We start from the raw sequence: 16,282 nt of genomic DNA on the forward strand, positions 1-16,282 counted from the left end.
CACCCTCTGCATAGATGGAGTGGCCACCGATACCTACTTTTTTATTCAGATTAAACATAAAAATAATAGCACGTAACCCCTACAGTTTGATTGGAAATGTGCACTCACCAGAGGTGCCTCACGCTCCGCCACCAACTGTTCATGTGAAAGGATGGGCTCCAGGGTTAAAAACAGTTCTTGGCTGTTGGGGTGAATGGATCCTCCACTTGCCTGCCTCACATTCTCCTCCTCCTCCACTTCCTCATCAACAATGTCCTTCTCTTTGTTGCTCGAGGTCGCCCGGGGCTCCTGGGAGGTATCCATAGAGCGTTTTGGGGTAGTGGTGGGGTCGTTGCCGAGTATCGCATGCAGCTCCTTATAGAAGCGGCATGTCTGTGAGCAGAGCCAGAACAACTGTTCACCTCCCTTGTCTTCTGGTACGCTTGCTGAAGCTCCTTTATTTTCACGCGGCACTGCTGTGTGTCCCTGGTGTAGCCCTTCTCCCCCATGCCCCGCGTGATCTTGGCATAGATGTCAGTGTTTCTTCTGCTGGATCGGAGCGCTCCCTGCACAGAATCTTCTCCCCACACGGCAATAAGATCCACCATGTCCTGTGTACTCCATGCTGGAGCGCATTTGCAGCCTTGAGTCTCCATGATCAGCTGTGGTGGTGAGCTCTCCACGCTGATTAAACAGGAAATGAAAATTCAAAAGTTCCTGGGGCTTTAACAGGGGAGCGGCTCTTTCCTCTGTACCTGGCTGACGTGCAGTGGAGTTGAAAGTGCTCTCCAGAGCGGTCAAAGCAGAGCACTGTGGGACACTGCCTGGAGGCCAATTCATTCAAATTACACAACGCAGTGTCTACACTATCCCTATGTTGACCCATAGATGTTGAATCAAGTGCTATGCCTCTAGTGGATGTGGAGTACAGAAGTCAACTTTACAGGCCACTTAAATTGGTGGAAGGGATTTGGTAGTGTAGACACATACATTATTAGATCAACTTAACGCGGCATCTGTCAACCTACGTTTGTAGTATAGACCAGGCCTCAGTTTCCCCAACTATAAAATGGGGTGTAGAAGCAGAGGTAGTACCTCTGAAAGCCAGACAGTAGCACTCTTTGTGTGGTTCTCTTTTATGGGTCCTCATTCCACAGCCAGCTGTCACCTGTGCCTCCAGGTAGACACTAGAAAATGGCAGCAGCCACATCCCGGGACACTGCTTTGGCTGGCGGGCTAAAGCAGGTAGAGGGTAGCCATGAAGGCTAATGCCTACTTCAGCATATTAACTCCGCTTTGATGGATTGGGCAGAGGAAACCTCTTTGTCCAACAGTTGGAAAGGCACTGCAACAACATATTGAGGACTATGGAAGGCTTGACAAGGCACCAAAGACATCAGTGGCTACCACTTCAGCTAATGAAGGCCCCAGTTGTCATGGTCTTTCATGCCCACTGATCTTCGACTTCTGCAGCCAAGAGAGTGAGACTGCCCCCATGCAATGGTCGTCTCATTTTAAAACCCTCATACTCAGGCATTCGCTCATCATCATGATGGATATTTGTAAAACACAGTATACAGAAAGGGCAAGGAGGTATTATAGTGATTTACAGTATAAACTAGTACATGAATCAACTGCTAGAGAGTCTGCAGGTTTGGTGAACTGGTTGAATCATTACTTAAATTTATGTAGTTACCTGACTAATTAGGTGAAATGTTGCTACAAATAACTATTTTAAAACCTGCACTAAGAGTAGTTCTTTAATGAACAGAGCTCTGATGATTAAGATACACAAAACTAAACTACTCTTTTCAGAATAGATTGTCATGGTAAGGGACCGAGGAGCGGGATAAATTTGGACTCTGTGTCGCAAAGCTTCATTTCCTTTCAACACCAATTAGAAAATACCCTATACTTTTCTTATGGGATAAGCAACACTAATTCTTTCCCAGTTACAGATCCGATTTCCAATTTCTAGAGAAACTTTGTTAACAGTGATTTTTAAATAGCCTTGTTGCAAATTAAGGATGAACCATAGGTTTGTTTAAATACAAAATAAAAAAGATTTTGAACATTTGCTTTTAAGCTGGTTCTAAAGTTTGTGATTAGAAGAACTACTATAAAAGAGCAGCTTATACTTGGGCACGGTCATTTTAATATGTCACAATGCTACATTTACACATACCTTCCATGTTGCTCACCACTTTTATTTATGCTTCAAACTTGACTCTGTCTTGATTGAGTGAACAAGATTTCTTAGATTTTTTACTCCTTTTGCTTACAGGAGATGCCTGTGTAATTGCAAACAGATACGGTGTCCCTTTTTCAATTCTCAGGCTCAACTGCTGTGTAACATTGCTGTGCACTGTTCTAAAGTCGTTATGTTCCACTCTCGAGATGGCTGTGTTTCAATTTATCTATACATATGAATATAGTTGTTTCAACTGTTGCTTGTGACAACTCCCAATTTTATCCCCCTCAAAATCTCTTAGAAGTTCAGAGCCCATCAGTGTATATAAGAAGTTCTGTTTATGTTGGGCATGTCCCTTACCTCCTACTTATTAACATTATATTTAATCTGCAATTTTGCTTCCCAGTCCCACAGGGTATGTAAATCCATTAGAGTTCCTCACAACTTCTCTATAGTATTTATTCACTTCCACAAATATGTATTTTCTGCAGATTTATCCAACTTCCTATTGACGTCTTGACATTAATGAACAGCCATTCATTACTGTCTTTTCCTATGCCTTAACAAGCTGATCAATCCTTTCCCACTTCCTTTTGTCCCTCCATAGGTTAAAGAATATAGATTTTCCTTTACAGAAACCTTACTGGTTTAAACTAATCAAGTTATGCTTATCCAAATGCTGTACTATTCTGTCTTTACTATTCCATCCCAGAAACTGAAAGGAGGCTTCCAGCTGGTATATCCTGGAATCTCCCCCGCTTTTTTGAAGATAGGCATTACATTAGCGACTTCCAATAGCCAGAAACAGTTGCTTTACATTGTACAGCCTCATCAGTAGTTCCACTCTTTCACACTCTATTTCTTTCAGACTTCTCAGATTAATACCATCTGCTTCTGGTAATTTACTGCATGTGACTTTCTCAAGTTGTTTCATAATTTGCTCCTTAGAGACTTCAATCTTGGTTAAGGGCATAGTCTGTTTTCCCATGGAAAGTGCCTTGGAATAGAAACTCCTCAGACAGATGCAGGGAACTTGTTTGACTTCTTTCTTACTCAAACATTTATTCAATTTACTCATTTTCCGATGGCCTATAGTCACACACCCAGCTTTCTTATTTCTAATCAAATAAATAATTTTGAATTCTTTATCTTGAAATCTTTAAGTAGTTATTCTTTATCTCATCTCTTTCAACCTTGAAAGCTATTTGGGTTCCAGTCTATTCTATTTTGAATAGGTTCTTATACCACACTCAGCACCATCGAACTAAGTGCCTTCCAATAGTGCATTATGCAACCTGACTGAGAGCTATCATGTATTGTTTGCCCTCTCATCTCTTCCCAAGGGGAAAATCGTGTGCAATGGAGTGTCAGGTTTTGGTAGGATTTTCATTTTTTTTTAAATATATATGTTGCTATGTACGTATGTTAGAGAAGGCAAGGTCAAAGAAATGTGCCTTACACTTGGAACAGAAGGTGGTGAGGTTTGTGATGCTCCTTAGTTTCTGGGGGAGATCATTCCACAGTCTCTGACTGCTCCCCAAGAAAATTCTGTCTTCTGCCCAGATGAGCTTCACCCTGGCTGTAGAAAGTTCCATTGTACTAGAGGAGCGTAGTTGTCAATCCGGATCTTCCTCCTAGAACTTTAGGCAGTTTTTAGATTCCTTGAGCCCAGGCTATGGAGCACCTTAAAAGAAGGACCAAGCCCTTGTACTTCATTCAATATTCTATATGAAGCCAGTGTTGAGAATAGAAGACAGGGCAGATGTCACAGAAGCCATTGTTGCTGAAGAGACGTGCTACAGTGTTCTGGACTAACTGGAACTTCCTACATGCAAAAGGCTTCGCGCCCAGGTATAGCGCATTGCTGTAGTCCAGCTGAGAAGTGACAAAGGGATTAATACCTGAGGCCAAGTCATCTCTGCCAGGATGGGATGGGGTCTCTCAGTGAACCAGAGATGGCAGAAAGCATTACTCACAGATGCTGTTATGTGAGAGCTTAGAGTCAGCAAGAACTACAAGCATATGCCTAAACTATGGATGAATTGACGAATTGAGGGTATGTATCTTCAGCCAAAGGAAACTGCATGGTGTCTGCAAACTCTTCAAAGTGCTTTCCTCTGCCCACCATATCACCTCCGTCTTACTCAGGTTTAGCTTCAGCCAGTTATTCTTCATCCAGGAGTTAATCTCGTCCAAGCACTTGGCCATCTTATTGGTAGTGGTATGGTAATATGTGGTGAAGGAAGGGCCTATTCATAGAGTTTATCCAGAACATCCACTTTTTAAATAGTTTCTTCTCCTCCAATACATTTGTGATTTACCTTCCATTCAATATGCATTTTGATTTTCAGTCTGAAGCATGCAAACTTTCTGCACCTCCAATACAACATTCGTAAATATCCTTTAGGCAAGCTGATTGGGGAGTTTTCTTTCTTTGCTCCCAATTCCCTACCCCCATGTGGTGGGGGCAGATGCCCCAACCCCGTAAACAGGGGTTAAAAGCAGCTGCAACTAGAAAAGCTGGGCTGATTAAGGAAGCAGCCACAGCTGTGGCCAGCTCAATCAGGGCCCAGCTGGCCCTTATAAGATGGCAGTGGGCCAGGAACTAGAGACAGACTCGCTCTCTAGCTTCTGAGAGAGAGAAGGACCTGGCTGCCTGGGAAGCTGAGGCGGGTACCTAGGGTGGAGCAGTGCTGGGGAAGGGCAGAGGGAGCTGGGGAGCTCCGGCCTAGCAAAACCCCAGGCTGCAAGTCTAGTTAAAGGCCTACAAATAGGTACTGGGGCTGTAGAGAGGCAGCCCAGAGATAGGCAAAGGCAGCAGGTCCTAACCCCCTTGCTGATGATGAGTGGTTTACAGACTGCAGTTGGCCCCAGGGAGTGGGGGCTAGATGATGACTGGCAGTAGCCATTGTGGCAAGGTGGGTTTGGAGGGTTGGGGGTTACCCAGAGTGAGGGGGTGCTGCAGTGGGCAGAACCCCAGGGCAAAGGGCACCGGGGTCCGGGAGGGACACGGGGGCCAGTGGCAGGCGAGACATCAGCCGGCCTGCAGAGGGTGCTCCGTAGCTGGGAAAAAACTAATTCCCTAAATGACCAGCAGAGGGTGCCACGCCGGTGAGTCATCACCCCGCCACACCCCGTCTTTGCCTTTAGTTGACTGCCCTTCTGTCTAGATTTTCCTAATTTTAATTCTTTTAAAATGTATCATTTTCTTATTATTAAAAGCAAGTTTAACTTTCTATGCTTTAGTGCCTCAATGAACTCCTGGAATTACATGAGGAACTTCTTCCTTTCTCATAGGCTCCAGAATGAACTGACCAAATAATTCAGTCACTTATGTTCTCAGTAAACTGCTTATATGTGCCACTTAACTAATTAATATTGGTTTATTAAAATCATCCAGTTTTATTTCTGAACCAGACAATACTGCAACTTCTTTAATCCTTTTCTCCTTTCTTAAAAACCAATAATCAACCACATGTTAAGATACTTTATGATGTCCTGTATGCATAACACTGCTGCCTTCTTCTCCTCACAACCCAGCCTGTCCTTCCTGTATAATGTGTAGTGTGGTAAAGTACCTTCTTCTCCTCAGCAGGCTCAGTCCTTTTTAGCCTTGGAGACACAGGCTTGGGCAAGGCAAATCCTTGCAGGTAGCCCAGGATTTGGCTATTCCTTTTCTCATTCAGCCCCTTGTGCTTGTTTATCTTCCCTTCTGGGGACAGAGTGCAGCCTTCCTTGGGTTCAGAGCCTTGCTGCTCCTAACTTACCAGCAGCTTCCCTGGTTCTCTCACTCTCTCTTCCCCCTCCTTCCACGCCGGGAAGGGTCTAAAAAGGTCCCAAGCAGTTGGAGCCAGCTGAACCTAATTAGTTCCCTAGTAACCCCTTGCCCAGCTGAACCTTATTTCCCCATGGTTCTCTCTCTTCAGTGGCTTGGGAGAGGCCTTTTTAACCCCCTGGGACTGATTACTACCCCCCTTGTAGCTGTTTGTCCTGGGTTTGCCACAGTAGTCAGGGATAACATGTTCTCCATGGAGATAGGAGCTAAATTGTTCTCCACTGCCAAAGCCAGGTTTTCCAGCTTGATTCATAGCTTTGAGTATGATCATAAATGCATTTTATTCCTAACAGCCTGGGTATTACTACTAATCTCATTTAGTTCATCTCTTGGTCATGCTTATATTATCTGCTATCTAACCTGATGCCACAGCATCTACTGACTGCTTAGCTGGCTTGGAATCTTGAGGGAAACAGTGAACCATAGCACGAGACACCTGACTTTAGAAGCAATTTGTATTGTAGAGAAACCTCAGGACTCCTATTATCTGAGATGGTGGAACTTAATTTTCAAGTTCATACAGGTGTGTAACGAACATCCACACTGGGAGCACTCTGCTAGCTCATCCTTGGAACTGTGCACTGAGGTCAATGAGAGCTCTAGCTGTTCAGCAATTTTCAGGACCAGGAACTTACAAAGCTGCATAGGCCTTGGGCGTGGTGCACTGACTACCCACTCTCACCGTTTGTACTGTGTTCGGTATCTTACAAGGAGATGGTTTTCTCCATGACAGCGTTTTGTACCCACAGATGGAGAAGGATTCCCAACCCCCAAAAAAGAACATCTTAACAAACCACAAATAAAACCATCCATACCCCACTCCCTCAAGACAAGCTTTGGAGAACACACAGGTTTTTCAATATGGCCTGAAAGTCAACAAATCTGGGCTCTAACAGATCAAGAGGCAGGGTGTATGTTCAAAGTCAAAGCACCCTCATCAAAATCTTTGTCACCACCAGCCATCTCTCACTTAAATGGGGAGATGAAGGGGACATTAGTGTTTCAACTGATCACAGCTGTAGTGGTATCAGATGGGGAGAAAACCAGTCTCCAAGTTAACCAGAGTTCAAGCCACTTAAAGATTTATACCATCAAATCCAATTCCTTAAAACATTACTCAAGCAATTTGGAAGCCATCAAGTGCTCCAGAGAACAGGTGTAGTGTGATTCCTGCAAGAAGTACCACTTAAATAGGCAGCTGAATTCTGAACTACTTCTGCTTTACAACTACAGCAGATTAAATTAGTGAGCCTTGCTCACTAATTACTATGTATTAGGGGGTTTCACTAATTTGCATTCTTTACTTCTTAACTAATTGAAGGCAGGATTGAATAAACACTAAGCAAAATGCAGGCAGCTACTGCCAGAAGAACAAAAATTAAAAAACTCAAAAAACTGAATAATACTGAATTGAAGTAAACCATAGAAATGCAGGGCTGGAAGGGACCTCAAGAGGTCATCTTCCCCAGTCTCCCATGCAGAGGCAGTACCAAGTATACTTAGACCAGCCCAGAGAGGTATTTCTCTAACCTGTTCTTAAAATTCTACAATGATGGGGATTCCACAACCTCCCTTGAAAGCCTATTCCTGTGCTTAACTCTCATTACAATTAGAAAGTTGTTTTTTTAACTATCTAACCTAAATCTCCTTTGCTGCAGATTAAGCCCATTACCTCTTGCCCTACCTTCAGCTAACATGGAGAACAACTGATCACAGTCCTCTTTGTAACAGCCTTTAACATAGTCGGAGACTGTTATCAAGTCCCCCTCATTCTTCTTTTCTCAAGACTAAACATGCCCAATTTTTTAACCTTTCCTCACAAGTCAGGTTTTCTAAACCTTTTATCATTTTTGTAACTCTCTTCTGGACTCTCTCCAATTTGTCCACATCTTTCTCAGTATGGTGTCCAGAACTGAGCACACTACTCCAGCTGAGGCCTTACAAGTGCTGAATAGACCAAGACAATTATCTCCTGTGTTTTACATATGACATTCCTGTTATTACACCCCAGAATGATATTTGCGACTCTATATTGCATTGTGGACTCATATTCAATTTGTGATCCACTATAACCCCAGACCCTTTTCAGCAGTACTACCACCTACGCAGCTATTTCCCATTTTGTGTGCATTTGATTTTCCTTCTTAAGTGTAGTACTTTGCACTTGGCTTTATTGAATTTCATCTTGTTGATTTCAGATCAGTTCTCCAATTTGTCAAGGCCATTTTGAATTCTAATCCTCTCCTCCAAAGTGTTTGAAACTCCTCCCAGCTTGATGTCATCCACAAATTTTATAAACATACGCTCCACTCAATAAAGGAATAATAAATTGTAGGGCTGGAGGGGATCTTGCGAGATCATCTAGTCCAGCCTCCTGCACTGAGGCAGGAACAAGTAAACCTACATCATCCCTGACAGGTGTTTGTCCAACCTGTTCTTAAAATCCTCCAGTGACAGGGATTCCAGCACCTCCCTTGGAAAGAGTGTGGGTCAATCCAGAAATAATGTACTCAACATAAACACAATGAATCATTTATAGAATCCTTTTCTACAATGCCAGGCATTATTCACGATGTGTTACCAATTGTACAACCTTGGGGTCAAATGTGGTCCTCAGATACTCCACTGAACTCCCTGAAATCAATGGGGTTGCATGGATCCACTGATGATAGAATCTAGCTTATAGGACTACAGTATACTCTCGACTATCCGAATAGTATGGGGGACGTGCATTTTATTTGGCTAATCGGGAGTTTGGATAACCGAGAAGGCTGGAGCAGCAGCACAGGGATCCTGCTGCAGCTCCGCTGTCACGGACCCACTCACTCATTCCCGTGACAGCAGGGCTGCCGAGGGCTCCCTGGGCTGTTCCTCCTGCCCTCAATTATTTCAGGTGCAAGATGCGGTGGGGAGGCTGTGGTCCTGGCTGGGCAGAGGAGAGACTCCCAGCTAGGACTCTGCTTTGCCCCACCAGGACCGCAGCCTTCCTTGCATCTGCAGGAATCAGGTGTCATCAGCCCTGCAGCAGCACAGGAAACCCCCTGCAGCACGCTGCCACAGCCCCACCCACTCACTCCTGTGACAACTGAGCTGCAGAAGGCTCCTTGCGCTCTGTCACAGGAACCATTCAGCAGCAATATGGCCTCCTCAGCAGCTGGGGGGTCTTTGCTCTATTATCTGAACCTCTGCATTTGCAGTATCCAAATCCCTTCCTTGTCCCCCAGCATGCCCCCCCCAGATAACAGGGTTCAGAAAATCAGGAGTAGTCTGTATACAGCGATTGCCATACAGCTCATCAGCTGTCCATCTGTTCGGTATCTGATCTCAGGCACTGACCAGTACAATATGTTTCTGAGGAACATACAAGAAGCCCTGGAGGAGGCAGTTATGGCATAAATTGCTTGCAGCTGAATTTTTTTCCCAACTCCTACTATTGAAAGGTTGGTTTATGCTTTGAGCTATGAAAGGATATAATCCTTCCAAAACTCTTTTAAAAAATGTTTATTGGAACGTTTTGGATGCTCCTGTGTCAATAGTTATCCAAGCCTTTTCTGGATCTTGCTAAATTCTTGCCCTTGTGCTAGCTTGTGGCAAAAAATTTGCAGATTAAGGAATACTTTTCATGTATCATTTTGAAATATGCTCCTTTCAATTTCATTGAATCTCCCCTTATGCTTGTATTATTAGTAAGGGTGAATAATAGTGCCTAAACTACCTTGTCTATACCATTCATTGTTTTATATACTTTTATCAAGCCCCTTCACATTCATTTCTTTTCTAAAGTAAACAGTCAAATACTTCCAATCTCTCGCCCTATAGACTTTTCCCTATTACTTTAATTTTTCTTGTCCATCTCTGGATCCCCTCTATTTCTGCTATATCCTTTTTTTAAATGGGATAACCTAAGTTGAGCACAATATTCCAGGGGAGGACATCAAGTCGATTGACATAAAATGGCATTATAATATTTTCAGTTTTATTCTCCATCCCATTTCTAACATATTGCTTACTTTTTGACTGTTGCTGAACATTGGGCAAAGGTCTTAATTGTGTTCTCCATAATGATGCCCAAATCTTCTCCCTGAGTGTGCTATAGTTCATTTAGAATCCAGCAAGGTGTATGAGTAATTCAAATTGCATTTAAGAAACAGATATTCTTGAGGACTCTGTATAAATACTGTATAACATACAGATAAATGTTCTGTAGAAGGACAATCACATGCCCCAACTCTCTAATTTGTGAGAATTAATCCAAAAACCAAATACCTGCCTTTATTATGCATCTCAAACACCTTACAGTAGGGCTGTATAAGAAACCTTCTCATCTGAGAGATGCAAAATCACATTAATAGTTAATGAGGAAATTACAGCCCTAGCTCTGGGACAAACAAAAGGGCAATTACTTTAATGGTCAAGGCAACCTTTAAGGGGATAAAGCCAGGGATATTCATGTTTTATATTCCCTTCCAAAGTCAAACTGATGATGGACACAGTCATTCTGTTCTTTCCTGTTCTCTTAGAACAGAATGAAGTCTACAGGTAACAAAACATAGCTCTGAAATTAAAAGGAGTATGAAGTTATAAATTGAAAGTCAGTGTCAAATACTTCTCCAGCATCAACCTAGACACAGACAGAGAGAAGATTAAATCTGTGGGAGAACTGGAGTATATTAATTAAGTGTCTGACATTTCAGAACATGTCTTGGGTGAATATAACCAATCTAGTCTTCATGGATTGATTTTGTGATCATGTGTTGAAATCTAGTGACCAGTATCCTAGATAAAAATCTTTACATGTATATTACTTAGAGAAATCAGGAAATACGCATCATATAGATCTATGCATTTGTTAGATTTAGCCAAAATGCTAAATTTTTGCACTGTAAACCATGGCAAACAGCCATTCTCTTTCTGGAGTTACTGAATTTATCCTGTATCAAATGGAAGAGCAACTGTGAAAAATCTTTACATAAACCTGACAGGATTCCATCAAAGCCAGGTGCTTTGGCAAGAGAAAATTTGTCATCTGTTCTCTGAGTTTCTACAACATTAATGCCATTTTGATGTAAGATAGAACATTCAGCAGAGACAAGAACTGCCGTTTAACTTAGTAGGAATGGAAACCAAAGGTGTTCTGGGCATTGTAATACTATTTTTACAACACTTCAAAAAGAGTATTTATTATACATACATATATATGATAAACATACATTCAAAAAACTATCCTAGAAGAAGCTGCAAGGTGGGGAAGTATAGTTATTCCCATTTTTACAAATGTGGAACTGAGGCATGGATGGTATGTCTACACAGCTGTGGGAACAAGGCTCACAGCCCAGGCTGACAGACATGCTAGTGGGGCTCATGTCAGCCCACTAGATATAGTAATTTGAATGTTTGGGCTCAGGCTCTGAAGTGCACCCCTTCCCCCACTCATTAGGCTTCAAATTCCAAGCTAGAATATCCACATGGACCCAAGTCCATCCACCCAGACTTGCTCCAAACAACTGTGTAGATATCCCCAGAGAGGTTATGTGACATGCCCAAAGTAAAACAGGAAGTCTTGTGGTGGAGCGGGGAATTATGCATGGGTTTCCCAAGTCCTAAACTAGTGCCCTAATCAGTGGACCATCTTTCCTTTCAATCACTCTTTGCAGCTCAGGTGTTATTTCACAACATGGCTGCTTTCACTAGAGCTAGGCTAACTTGAGAGAAGTTAACTTGAAGGTCGATAAGTTAACTCTTCAGTAAAGACATACTCTCACTGTAAGCAGCTTATAGACTCATAGACTTTAATGCCAGAAGGGACCATTATGATCATCTAGTCTGACCTGCACCTTGTAGGTCACAGAACCTCACCACCCACTCCTGTAATAGACCCTTAGCCTCTGGCTGAGTTACTAAAGTCCTCAAATCATGATTTTAAAATGTCAAATTACAGAGAATCCGCTATATACACGAGCTTAAACCTGCAAGTGATCCAAGCCCCGTGCTCCAGAGGAAGCAAACTCCCCTGCCCCTCGGGTCTCTACCAATCTGACCTGGGGAAAAATTCCTTCCCAACCCCAAATATGGCAATCAGTTAGACCTTGAGCATGTGGGCAAGCCCCACCAACCAGACTAAGGCTACTTATGTTAAGGTCACTATTGTTCATTATTCGGAAGAGTTTTATTTTCTTTGAGCCACAGCCTTGTTTGGATAGTAATTTTAGAACATATCTATAGTGTCTTGGCTAGCTTGTCACTGACCTTGTTATAGCATGCCTTTGGTCTTGCCCAGGTAGTAGACCCACCAACAGTCACACGCATTGCATGATACTTACATATTTGGCAGCCCTGTCATGTCTACCCAGATAAGAGAGAGCCTCCCTGAGCTCCCCCACCCCTGTTGAGAGGAAGTTGTGCTAGGCTGGGAGTCAGGAGGTTGTGAGTTTATGTCTCCTTTCCCACTAACTTAGTGGTCCCCAACGCGGTGCCTGCGGGTGCCATGGCGCCCGCGTACTGGCTGGCGGACGAGCATCCGCCGAAATGCCGCCAACAAGCAGCGTCATCCAGAGGCGTCGCCGCTGAAATGCCGATTTTCAGCAGCGATGCCTCTGGATGACGCTGTTTGTCGGCGGCATTTCGGTGGCGACGCCTATTGACGTTGCCACTTCTCGGCGGCATTTCGGCGGATGCTCGTCCGCCGGCCACGGTCCGCGGTGGCTCGTCGTTTGGCGCCTGCCAGAGAAAAAAGGTTGGGACCACTGCACTAACTGCTATCAACATTTCTGTGCTGTTCACAGCCCTTATTACTGAATAAGGCTACATACCCACTAGCTGGCAAGTATCATCCACCTGTTTTACAAATAAGGTAGCTGATAGGTTACAGGTGGTCACTCCTAGCAGTACTGGGAATAGAATCAAGGTCTCTAATATGGCCCACCAAATTCTTCTCCACTTTGCTACATTGCCTTTCAAAATAAACATTCTAAATCTGTGTGCTTGACTTTACTATCCTCAAACACTGCTCTGCCAACTTGGCCACACCCTGCTCCGAGAGCCAGGAACAGTGGAGAATGGATTCCTGGCGCCTATCTCAAAAATAGTCCTGTGGCAAAGCGTGTGTTGTGTTTCCTCTAGTGACTGTAGCATATTTCTATTACCAATCATTCCTTTAGCTCAGATGGAATAGGTCAGCTGTGTACCTTAGATGCTGCTGAATTCAAATTCTACTGATGACCCTTCTGGTAGAAAAAGTAGTATCTGCTCATGTAATTTAAAGACTATCATAATGCATATTTATAAAGAGGCAGAATTAAAGTAATATGTATGACCTGGATTTTGTCATTCTCTAATTTATTTAAAACTTTTTATTAAGGCAAATTATAGTAATAAGAAGGTAGCAGACTACATTGTACATTACTTATTCAGGATCAGGTTAATATCTTGTGTAAGTAGTTGGTGTGAAAGCTTTTTCATTACAAGGACAGTTCATATTTTACAACACCACAATTCCATAGGAGGAGAAGTCACATTTTCCCAATAATATGCAATAAAATGTCTAGTTGGTCACAATAAAGAAGAAATGAGTCTGTTTAAAATGCAGATCTTTTACTGGAGCATTAAGAAAGCAAGTCAGGGGATCTCCAGGAAGATGGCATTTTGTCATAAGATGAATCTCTTTAATAATTTTGTCCCCAAACCATCTAATTCCTAGACACAATCACCACATGTGCAACTATGTTCCCCTTTCCCTGCACCTCCTCCAACAGAGTGCCTCCCAAGTAGCAAAAGTATGATGCATCTTAACTGGAGCCACATGACATTTAGTCATTTAGACATTTAGTCACATGACAAATAGTCATTTCTACATTTTTTCATTATGAGCTACACAATTTGAAGATGCCTATTCCCTTTCCCATATAGAGATCCACCAGATCAATTTCTTTGTCCAAAGCCCTCTCCCGTCTTTTCATTTGGGTTGTTCTTGTTAACATCTTTTTTAATCAAAACTGTATATATCTTAGAAATGAAACCTTTTGTTACAGCTTACTTCTGTGTCAGCTCGTCATATGTGGGATAAAGGTCTGTATAAAGCTATTTTGGATGCAGATTTCACAATAAAGTGTTTGACTTGTAAATACTGAAGATATGATATCTTTATATTATTTACGTTATTACATCTCTCTTGGTATGATTTCTAATCAGGATCTAGGAACAGCTGTCCGAACAGAGTAATGTCAGCTCCTACCCACAACAAATAGTCACTTTGATATTTCCTAGGGATAAATTCCTGATTACTAATGAAAGTAGCTAAAGGAGAGGGCCTCAGTGATGGGAATTTAGAAAATTTATCCAAAGCTGCTAAGGTGGTCTGGATGGATGGGTGTTTTTAGTTTTTATTTTATTTTTGGTGACCTAAATTGCTTTTTAACCCAACAATTACTATGAATAGCTATATTTGAGCTCCAGCCTTGTTCATGTTTTACCCAGTGTTTGGCTGGTCTATTGTTAATCCAATTGATCACATCTTTTAATTGTGATGCATAATAAATACATAAAATAATAATAGTATAAATTAGGGAAAGCTAGTCCACACCATTTTGTAGGTTTATACAGAACTTTAGAACACGCCCTTTGACTTTTTATATTTCCATATTAATTTTAATAGCACATCCTGCCATGTTTTTTTAATGTCATGTCTGGGACACCAACAGGGATGCACTGAAGCAAAAATAACAACTTTGGAAGGATTTTTGTCTTTACTGCGGCTAGCCTAACTAGCCAAGAAATTTCATATTTGTTCCAGTCCTCCAAGTCTTTTATTATTTTATTCCACATCGGAGGGTAATTTGTTTTAAAAGATTTTTATGTTTCTCCACAATATTTTAGAGTCCTTTACCCATTTAAATGTATGTAGCAGACAACAGCTTGTTTTGATCCTTTTGGGAATATTAATTTCTAAAATTTCAGATTTATCAGTTTAATTTGAAGCCTGATACCTGCCCAAATTCCAACGTCAGTTGTTCTATAATTTTTAACAAGGCTTCTGGATTTGGCTCCATTGTCAAAGCAAACATTGGGTGGGGGGAATAATGAGCAACCCTGTCTTGTACCCCTGGACAAATTAAAATGAGGGTATTGATGACCATTAACCAAAGCAGATGCACAAGGATGAGTATAGAGGGCATATATGCCCCTATAAAACTGGTTTCCAAAACCAAACCTTACAAAAAATCTGTCTGATATATTTCCACTACAGCTGGTCAAAGGCTTTCACAGTGTCCAGAGAAAGCAGTGCACAGGTAGAATTGCTAGAATTAACAATACAGATCAGATTCAGAGTTTTTCTGATATTATCAGAAAGTTGGCTGCCAGCAATGAAAAGGGACCCTGGCGGCTCCGGTCAGCGCCACTGACTGGCCATTAAAAATCCGGTCAGCAGCGCAGTGGGGCTAAGGCAGGCTCCCTGGCTCTGCGTGGCTCCTGGAAGCGTCCAGCATGTCCCTGTGCCCCTAGGTGCAGGGGCAATCAGGGAGACTCCATGCACTGTTCCCGCCCTGAGCACCGGCTCCACAGCTCCCATTGGCCGGGAACTGCGGCCAATGGGAGCTGTGCGGGCAGCGCCTGCAGGTGTGGGCAATGTGCAGAACCCCCTGACTTCTCTGCCTAGGAGCTGGGCATGCTGGCTGCTTCCGGGAGCCGTCTGAGGTAAGCACCATCCAGCCAGAGTGGAACCCCGAATCCCTCCAGCACCCAACTCCCTGCCCCTGCTCGGAACCCCCTTCTTCACCCAAACTCCCTCACAGAGCCTGCACCCCCTCCCACACCCCAACCAGCCTGGTAAAAATGAGTGAGAGTAGGGGAGAGCGAGGGGGGGGGATGGAGTGAGCGGGGTGGGGCCTCAGAGATGGGGCAGGGCAGTGGCGGGGTAGGGATTGGGGTTGGGGTTGGAGTGTTCGGTTTTCTGCAATCAGAAAGTTGGCAACCCTATTTATTATCCATGTTAATTGAAGAAACGAGTCTGTATGATGCACACTTTTTAAGCTCTTTTTCTTCTTGAGGAATGACCACCATTTTTGCCTCTTTCCACGACTTTGGAATCTCATTCCCCTGCAATACGTAATTAACAATTCAGTTAAAATAGGGACCAACACTTGGTTTGGAGCTTTGCTATACTCCCCAGAAAATCCATAGGGACCTTAAGCTTTATTGGATTTTAAATTCTTAATTACAGTTTCAACTTCCTCTGCAGCAATTTTCCTATCAAGAGCTGCCACATCATCCTCTGAGAGCTG

This window comes from Emys orbicularis, chromosome 1, assembly GCF_028017835.1.
Source record: "Emys orbicularis isolate rEmyOrb1 chromosome 1, rEmyOrb1.hap1, whole genome shotgun sequence".
Taxonomy (NCBI): Eukaryota; Metazoa; Chordata; order Testudines; family Emydidae; genus Emys; species Emys orbicularis.